General features: G+C 46.6%; 1 non-coding gene across 1 annotated transcript; it reads right to left on the bottom strand.

Moving 5' to 3' along the window:
• Positions 1-2,469: 2,469 nt before the first annotated feature.
• Positions 2,470-2,624, bottom strand: LOC125596440. Its single transcript, XR_007331043.1, has one exon. It is a non-coding gene; the product is annotated as a 5.8S ribosomal RNA (ribosomal RNA).
• Positions 2,625-10,425: the final 7,801 nt, after the last annotated feature.

The raw sequence follows: 10,425 nt of genomic DNA, 5'->3' as shown, positions 1-10,425 counted from the left end.
GCGAGGAGCGGAGAGAGAGCTTTTTTCAGAGCAAACTTAGCACTTAGAGCAATTTAGGCAATTTTCCGTTTTTGTTATTTCGAGCTGCGACTCAATTTGGTTTAGCCATCTTAGGGTTGCTAGAACTAGGAATCTCGCCGACAGCTCTCGAGCCCAGGCTTATACCTTGTTGTAACGCTCATACGCAGATTCGGAATAAAGATCTACTTTGCTCTCTTTTCGATTTCTTATTTTTATCGTTGTTATTCTCGTGTTCTGATTGCTTGACGTGTGGTAAATAACAGATATCCGGGTCCTCTGGGAAATTAGGGTTTTCCTAGTTTCCTTATTTAAACGGAAATCGACAGTGTGAATTTCGGTTCCCACAATCGATACCGGAAGTTCGGCCGATATCATCTTCGAAGACACTCTCGAAAAGATGGGGATCAATCAATCCAAAGTCACGAAATGCCCAAGCCCACTGCTGGGACTTTCGGGGGAAACAACCATGGCCTATGGATCGATTAATCTCGCTGTCAAAGCCTGAACCGTGACGAACGTCACAGAGTTCCTAGTCGTTGACCGTCCCGCATCTTACAACGTTATCATGGGAACGCCATGGCTGAACGCCATGCGCGCAATCCCATCAACGTACCATCTTTGCCCAAGTTCCAGACCCCTAACGGGGTCGAGGTAATATGGGGAAATCCGAGAGTTTCACAGGTTTGTTTCGCCGCAGAACTAAAACGAAAGAGACCGATCCTCGAGATCACTCCTAGAAAAGTGAAGAAAAAGACCTCCAGCAAAGATACGCGAGGTCAGGATTCAGCGGAACTTTTCTGGCAATCTCGCGGCATCGCAGCATTAGACGAAAAACGCGAGCCAACTTGCGAACCCGTGGTAACTATCTGTCTCGACGAAGCCTTCCCGGAATGCTGCATCGAGATTGGAGCCAATCTCTGCGAGCCTTTAAGGACAGAACTCGTAGCTTGTCTTAAAAAGAACCTCAATACTTTCGCTTGGGCTGCGGAAGATATGCCGGGAATCGACATTAACATAACATGTCACGAGCTGAATATCGATCCAGCATTCAAACCCGTCAAACAAAAAAGACGGAAGCTAGGACCCGAACGTGCTGCTGCAGTAAACGATGAGGTCGAAAAATTGCTTAAGGTTGGGTCGATAACAGAAGTAAGATACCCAGACTGGCCCGCCAACCCTGTAGTAATAAAAAAGAAGAACGGGAAGTGGCGAGTTTGCGTGGATTTTACCGACCTAAACAAAGCATGTCCAAAGGATAGCTTCCCTCTACCACATATCGATCGATTGGTAGAAGCAACAGTGGGCAATGAACTTTTATCCTTCATGGATGCCTTCTCAGGTTATAATCAAATTAGGATGAATCCCGACGATCGCGAGAAGACTGCGTTCATTACCGATCGCGGAACTTATTGCTATAAGGTAATGTCCTTCAGCCTCAAAAACGCCGGCGCAACTTACCAACGACTCGTAAACCGAATGTTCTCCAAACAACTCGGAAAAATGATGGAGGTTTATATCGACGACATGCTCGTCAAATCCCTCAAAGCAAAAGATCACATGTCACATCTCGAAGAGTGTTTTGCGCAATTAAATTCCCATGTTTCAAGATGGGTCTAATGGGGAGCCCACATGTCGACGCCCTGAGCACGCAGATGCCAAGACACGCCGTGAGGCGCGTGCTGCAGACCACGATTAAGGCAGTGACGTCTCCGTGGGCGTAACAAAAGCCCGGGCTTAGGTCACCACCTTAATCTGCATTGGTCCATGGCCCGAATCGATTGGCGGACTGGATTGCTCCGTTCCGCATCCGAACGGGACGAATCGCCGGCTCCCATCCGCTTCCCTCCCGACAATTTCAAGCACTCTTTGACTCTCTTTTCAAAGTCCTTTTCATCTTTACCTCGTGGTACTTGTTTGCTATCGGTCTCTCGCCCACATTTAGCCTTGGACGGAATTTACCGCTCGATTGGGGCTGCATTCCCAAACAACCCGACTCGTAGATAGTGCCTCGTGGTGCGATAGGGTCTGGGCACGACGGGGATCTCACCCTCTCTGGCGCCCCTTTCCAGGGAACTTGGGCCTGACCCGCCGCTGAGGACGCTTCTCCAGACTACAATTCGAACGCCAAAAACGTCGACTTTCAAGATGGGCTATTCCCGGTTCGCTCGCCGTTACTAAGGAAATCCTTGTTAGTTTCTTTTCCTCCGCTTATTGATATGCTTAAACTCAGCGGGTGATCCCGCCTGACCTGGGGTCGCGTTGAGGACTCTGGGTCATCAAGAGCTTTTGGACAAGAACGTCTGACTATATGACGAGAATTGAATTCACCACCGCATGTCAAGATGCTCCTGGCATCCTTAGCTCGGATTTTTGCCAACCACGTGCGGTAACACACGGGAGATCAGCTTCCGTCCCCTATCCTCGAGAGGATGGGGGGATGAAGATTTGTGACACCCAGGCAGACGTGCCTCGGCTAGAAGGGTTGGGGCGCAACTTGCGTTCAAAGACTCGATGGTTCACGGGATTCTGCAATTCACACCAAGTATCGCATTTTGCTACGTTCTTCATCGATGCGAGAGCCGAGATATCCATTGTCGAGAGTCGTTTTAGACTTTACATTGCAGCATTACTTCCGAACAAACACCGTCTCCGGGTTGGCAAAAGCAGGCTGTTTAGTTACATATTCCTTGACACTTTTCATGCCGGGCTTTGGTGATATCCGGAAGCTATGCGTACGATCCAACAAAAACTGAAGTCTTGGGCATGGATGAACGCATAACCACGGAATCGGCAGGCACAGTAAGAAACCGGCCTACCGAGAGTGATGTTTCATCGTTCTCAGGTCATTCTGTTTCCAGGGTACGACAATGATCCTTCTGCAGGTTCACCTACGAAACCTTTTTACGACTTCTTCTTTAAATGATATGGTTTAGTGGACTTCTCGCAACGTCGCAGACGGCAAACCACCTGTCACGCCCCTAATCCTGGATAGGATTGTCGGGACGGCCATGGTTCGAGGGAAACGTACCAGCAGGTCTTAAGACCTTAAAGGCTAGCGTTCCATGGCCAAGATAGAAGGTTAAGGACGGCAGGATGCTGAGACTTAACCTTATAAGAAAAAGAAGCCAGCTAGGATAAGCTGTACAGAAGCTGGGCGATGCTTACAAGAAGCTCGATCAGCTAGACGTAGCTCAATCAAGCTCAGCCTAGCTCGTTCCAAGTTAAATCAGCTCAACTAGCTGGACTACTAGCTCACTCAGCTGAGGCAGCTGGGAGTCAGCTTATCTCAGCTCGACGGACTGTTCGAGTTTTAGGCCGATGGTCCGGGTCCGGGTCAGTGGCGGGCCATGAGGTCCGGCCATGTAGTCCATGAGTCGTTGGGCTCTTGTGGGCAGGCCGTGGGCTTCGTTACCAGGTCTTGGCTTGGGTTGGACGTGCCTATAAGGTCTGGAACCTTCTATTTCTGAACAGGTACGATCTGGACCGTTGATTGTAATCGATGGCCAACTTCTGTCCCAAAAAGATGCTTCGAAGGGATGTGACTCTTCGCACATGACCTTTGGTTCTCTATATAAAGGGGAGGACTTCCAGGGATTATGAATTCATTTTCATTCAGTCTCATTCTGTCTGAGACAAAGGACACACGTCCTAAAAAAAGGGATCCCCCAATGAGAAACGAGGATCCAAGCCGGAAGGGCAGAATCCGGGATCAAAACCATAAGGGCACTATCCGGTTCATGGTGAGTATGGCTTCTAGCCGTGGCTTTTATAAGTCACTAAGGCCATTAGGAAGACCTATTCCTGGACGGAAATAGGCGCCAAGGACCAAGGGTGGTTAGCCGAGAGACCGACTGACCAATTGGTAAGGGCTACAGCGGCTGTGAGTGGTTCTATCTCTGTCTCTTTATATTATTATGTCTATATGATATATATATATGGAACGTGATAGTTAACCATATTACCACGTCATAGACCATGGGGTCATGGTTGGTTACGTTGATTGCTAACCATAGCGGATAGGTTGGATCAAAAGGGTACTAGTCGCCAAAGGTTGCGTGTTGCCAAGGGTCTTGAGTTACCAAAGGTTGTGAGATAGCAAAGGATGCAAGTAACCAAAAGGTACGAGATACCAATGGTTGCAAGTATCAAAGGGTACGAGGACCAAAGGGTGCATCGTGATCCAAGGTTGCGTGTTGCCAAAGATCATGTCGTGATCCAAGAGGTACGAACGTGTCGTGATCCAAGAGGTACGAACGTGTCGTGATCCAAGAGGTACGAACGTATCATGATCCATCGGATGTGAACGGTTCGTGACCGAAAGGGTACAAACGGGTTGGGACTGAAAGGGTACGAACGGAACGGGACCGAAAAGGGTACGAGTGGTTCAATGGTCACAAGGACACCAAATGCATTATGTTGGGCGTGGACCCACATGATGGCAATAGGTTGTCCTACAGGTCAATACATGAGTGTAAGGAAATAGCGAAGGCCTTAAGGCTAGTGCAATACGTACACATGATTGATGTATGAACCATAATCCATGGTCAATGGATGACGGTTCTGGCCGCAAAGGCTAAGTGGGATATCTTACGATCAACCTTTGGTTGGTGAGTAAGATAGGCGCCATATGCCTCATGTAGGGCATAGACCCACATGATGGCAATGGAAGGCCGGTTATATCAGTATGCTAAGTGGACGATGGCTTATCAAGTCTAGTGGTCGGATCATGTTTCATGGCAATGGTTCGATGGCCGAACACTAGTATGGATAGTCACGTTGCTGGAGTAAGAGTATTGATGTGATGCTTCTAGATATCAACGTTGGTGTTAATAGCTTCGAGATTGGCTAAGAGTCATGACGAAGTGTGTGGCTAGTACTATGTGTCGTAGACCATAGATACTGAGCCTAAGTGTTTCAAGGAAGGCCGTGTAAGATCTGATCATGATTGAGTATGGACGACCTTACCTCTGAATGATGGTTCAAGGTGTCAGTCCTAACCTGATTAATTAATGCATCGGTTGGTATGAACAAATCATATATGTTGTCTGGGTTAAGTCCCAAGGCCGGTCAGGCCGGATGAAGACTCATCAGTTCCAAGTCATGTGAGGATGGTTGGTTGATTGACTTAGGATCTAATGAGCTTTGTCAGTCCGGAAGATGGACTTGGTACTATTGCCTATAAGGCAAAAGGATTTCGGATTGTGCATGAGCCGAGAAAGGCCATATGCAAACCCTTGTCCTTTCAAAGACTTCTCAAAGGTTATTTATGTATGTGGGGATGGTTGGTTTAATGACTAAGTACCTATGGGAGTTGTTTGATGCAGGAGTCACGATAAGAACCTTAAGTAAGATCATTGAGTGATCGGGGTTCAGCTGTCAAGCAAGAGAAATTTGAGTCAATGGAGGACCGATGAGCTAATAAGCTCCATAGATGTGGCAAAGGTATGATCTAGCATTTACTTATGTTGATCTAGATAGAATGGTTTAGGGGAATGGAACTTCAGAATCGTATGGCTTGGTTTGGGTTTAGGATTGACCTTTAAGCTAATTGGTAGTTGAGTAAGCTGACCAAGGCTAAGGTGATTCGACCAGACAAGTGTTAGATTTGTTTTAGACCAATGGTTAACTAGAGAATTATCCGCTGCGTATCTATTGAAAGGATCTAACCTATTAATGATTAGGGAAGACTTTAGATAAGGTTTAAGTTAGCCCTTGCCTTTAGGCGATATCATAAATAAAGGGCAAAAATTAAGAGGTTCGGCCAGGAAGTGGACCGAGCGATGTAAGGCTTCGACCACGGTCTTGTCGGCCGGATCGGGCTATTACAAGTTGGTATCAGAGCATGCTTGATCCTGTTTAGGACAACGCTCTAAGATTATGAGTTTCATACCGAAATTATTTCCAAAACTATGATGACTATGAAACCTTAGTTTGGGTGAGCCAAGAAAGAGTTGAGGAAAGCTAGGGTATCATGCTTGTGAATGTGGGAATTCTAAGATGAACCGGCTTAGCCAAGATACGTTTTCCAAGGGCAAGAACCTAAAAACAGAAAGGTTGGTATATCTAGTATTTCGAAGTAATAGACGGGTTGGAAGGGATGGAAGCAATGCAAGACTTGTTTATGGATGACCTGAAAAAGGGAAGTAACATGGACCACAGAGTGGCTTGGGTTGAAATAAACGTGCAGCATTCTACTGAAGTAAAGTGTTATCCCTTGATGGTCGTTCATAATAAGTAAAGCATATGCAATATTAAAATCTGACTCAAGGGAGACACTACATGACCAGTACACGAGTGGACTTCTGATCAGATGGATCAGTTAGGACTCGGTATAAGTCAAGGTAGGTTTCCATTAATCGAGTCAGATGGAATGAATCAATTTCAATCTGAATCCATCCAAAGAAAGAATGAGGAAACTCAGGGTGTTCGTTCCAATCATTGGAAGAACATGATGTTAAGTATCTTAGTATGATGGGGATTGTAGTATATTATAATTGCTGTTGTGAATGGTGTGAGCATTTGCAATAGTAAGACGCTTTGGAGAATGGTATGGGACGTTTTCCAAATATGTGATCGAACCGAAATCCTACTCATCTAGGTACCTAATGGTAGTGGAAGTATTAAGTGATTGGCGACGTCATGAGGGATGTTATGGGACGTTCTTTGTGGTGTGGTCATGAACTGAGATATTTTCCACAAGTGGATTTGTGGTGTGGAAACACACATACTTTTCGAAAAACAGAGGCTACACATAGTTTTGTGAGTCCGGGACTGGTCGGAAAGAGTCTGTTCTGTCTGAGTTCTGGGATGATTCGAGACTAGTGAGGGCAGCCGGTGGGCAAATAATGCATTCACTAGGGCTCATGAAAAATATCTCGGTGATGATCCAGTGAAGAAATCTGCCTGTAGATCTGATTGAGAAAAATATCCACGCGCCTACAGAATCATGAGATGATCCTATACATGAATCTCTTTGGGAAAGTATTGGGCCACTCTCGATTGCCACCAAGTTCGTGTGCAATTGGAGACTAGACCTCACCCAATCCAGTACCAAAGTCTGAGTCTGAGTCCGGCTCTAAGGAAAGAAGGGGTGTCAGCAGTCCAAGTGAATCGGATGCATAGACAGGGTTGTGAAGTATTTTTTTACCACAACTACAACTATGGAGCACAGCAATTCTGTTGATCTGTCTGGGATCTCATTGGTATCGAGATCCAACGTCTGAGTCCGGCTTTAAGGAAAGTAGTGGTGTCAGCATTCCGTGTGGATCAGATGCTTAGACGGGATTGTGAAGTATTTTTGACCACAATTACCACTATGGAGCGCGGCAAATTCTGTTGATCTGAAAGATCTGTCTGAGGACCCGTTGGTGTCTAAGTTCCCAGATGTGTTCCGCTCGCTACAGGGTGTCCCCCCTGATAGGTCGGATCCATTTATGATTGAACTGGAACCAGGGGCAGCTCCACTGTCCTAGAGTCTGTTTCTGATGGCTCCTGCCGAGATGGCCGAGCTGAAGTCGACCACGTCCGAGAGAGGACCATGGTCACAGTACAACCAAGTGGGAGATTGACCTAAGGTTGAGAAGAGAATGATCAAGTCCAGTAAGGGATGAGGATCAGGCCACGACCTATTCGGAGATGGACCTATGGTTGGGGTGAAACAGTCGAGTCCCTGAGTGGACCAGGACCGGAATACGATCACGTCCATAAATGGACCAGGATCGAATTATGACAAAGTCCAGTGAAGGACAGAGGTCAAGTCTGAGGCATTTTTAGTCTGGAGGGACTAAGATCGCAATGTGGCCAAGCCTGAAAAGGTTGTGGCTGGTTAAGGGGATGATCCAGTACGTTCTGGCTGAGGTCATGAACCTTATTGTCCATAAAGGACAAAAGAACCATAACAATCTGTTAGGACTCGTTGTAGGACGAGCAGCCTAAAGATTGGAACGAGTTCGTGAGGACTTGACTGGTACATCGAGTGGCGTGGGGATTGGCCAAATCTACTAAGGCTCGAGTATGCAGCATGTCCTAGGGACTTGTTATGATCTAGTCGTGGACTATGATCAGAGATAGAATAAAATCTGAAGAAGATGATATTCAAAAGAATGACATAGACTTGTTGGATACTAGGACCGCAACCTGGAGAGTTCGTCTAGTGACACAAGGAATGTCTTTGGATGGAATTACAAGTATCACTTGAATGAATGCTTGATGGACCCTCGACTGTGGTCGAAGTAGACCAGTAAGGGTGCCATAAGCAAAACCAGAAGGACCCCCTGATAGGATTGTTTGTGGTTAAATCCTTATCAAGTAAGGGAGACTTGTATAACGACGGTCAAAGGAATTTGATCATCGAAGTGGTTTTTGTTGTTCTGAATCAGGCTTGTTCTATTCCCTGATCAAGACTAGAATAAGTTCGGCTGGAATATTTTGTCTTAAGACAAGGTATAATCATCACCGGGTTCGAGGACGAATCCATTTCAAGTGGTGGAGACTTATCACGCCCGCAATCATGGATAGGATTGTCGGGACGGCCATGGTTCGAGGGAAACGTACCAGCCGGTCTTAAGACCTTAAGGCTAGCGTTCCATGGCCAAGATAGAAGGTTAAGGACGTGAGGATGCTGAGACTTAACCTTATAAGAGAAAGAAGTCAGCTAGGATAAGCTGTACAGAAGCTGGGCGATGCTTACGAGAAGCTCGATCAGCTAGACGTAGCTCGGTCAAGCTCAGCCTAGCTCGTTCCAAGTTAAATCAGCGCAACTAGCTGGACTACTATCTCACTCAGCTGAGGCAGCTGGGAGTCAGCTCATCTCAGCTCGACGGACTGTTCGAGTTTTGGGCCGATGGTCCTGGTCCGGGTCAGTGGCGGACCATGAGGTCCGGCCATGTAGTCCATGAGGTCCGGCCATGTAGTCCATGAGTCGTTGGGCTCTTGTGGGCAGGCCGTGGGCTTGGGTACCAGGTCTTGTCTTGGGTTGGACGTGCCTATAAGGTCTGAAACCTTCTATTTCTGAACAGGTACGATCTGGACCATTGATTGTAATCGATGGCCAAGATATGTCCCAAAAGGATGCTTCGAAGGGATGTGACTCTTCGCACATGAACTTTGGTTCTATATATAAAGGGGAGGACGTCCAGGGATTATGAATTCATTCTCATTCAGTCTCATTATGTCTGAGACAAAATACACACGTCCTAAACAAAGGGATCCCCCAATGAGAAACGAGGATCTAAGCCGGAAGGGCATAATCCAGGATCAAAGCCATAAGGGCACGATCCGGTTCATGGTGAGTATGGATTTTATAAGTCACTAAGGCCAATAGGAATACCGATTCCTGGAGGGAAATAGGCGCCAAGGACCAAGGGTCCAAGGGTGGTTAGCCGAGAGACGGACTGACCGATCGGTAAGGGCTATCGCGGCTGTGAGTGGTTCTATCTCTGTCTCTTTATATTATTATGTCTATATGATATATATATATATATATATATATATATATATGGAACGTGATAGTTAACCATATTACCACGTTATAGACCCTGGGGTCATGGTTGGTTACGTTGATTGCTAACCATGGCGGATAGGTTTGATCAAAAGGGTACTAGTCGCCAAAGGTTGCGTGTTGCCAAGGGTCATGAGTTACCAAAGGTTGTGAGATACCAAAGGATGCAAGTAACCAAAAGGTACGAGATACCAAGGGTTGCAAGTATCAAAGGGTACAGGACCAAAGGGTACCAATGACCAAAGGGTGCATCGTGATCCCAAGGATGCAATGTATCGTGATCCAAGATCTGCGATCATGTCGTGATCCAAGAGGTACGAACGTGTTGTGATCCAAGAGGTACAAACGTGTCGTGATCCAAGAGGTACGAACGTATCATGATCCATCGGATGTGAATGGTTCGTGACCAAACGGGTACAAACGGGTCGAAACTGAAAGGGTACGAACAGAACGGGACCGAAAAGGGTACGAGTGGTTCGATGGTCACAAGGACACCAAATGCATTATGTTTGGCGTGGACCCACATGATGGAAATAGGTTGTCCTACAGGTCAATACATGATTGTAAGGAAATAGCGAAGGCCTTAAGGATAAAGCAATCCGTACAACATGATTGATGTATGAACCATAATCCATGGTCAATGGATGGATTGTTCTGGCCGCAAAGGCTAAGTGGGATATCTTACGATCAACCTTGGGTTGGTGAGTAGGATAGGCGCCATATGCCTCATGTAGGGCTTAGACCCACATGATGGCAATGGAAGGCCGGTTATATCAGTACATGCTAAGTGGACGATGGCTTATCAAGTCTAGTGGTCGTATCATGTTTCATGACGATGGTTCGATGGCCGAACACTAGTATGGATAGTCACGTTGCTGGAGTAAGAGTATTGATGTGATGCTTCT

The sequence above is a fragment of the Brassica napus genome, unplaced genomic scaffold (genome assembly GCF_020379485.1).
Source record: "Brassica napus cultivar Da-Ae unplaced genomic scaffold, Da-Ae ScsIHWf_1214;HRSCAF=1738, whole genome shotgun sequence".
Classification (NCBI taxonomy): Eukaryota; Viridiplantae; Streptophyta; class Magnoliopsida; order Brassicales; family Brassicaceae; genus Brassica; species Brassica napus.
The sequence above is the reverse complement of the archived record's forward strand: the minus strand, read 5'-3'. Positions and strand labels throughout refer to the sequence as shown.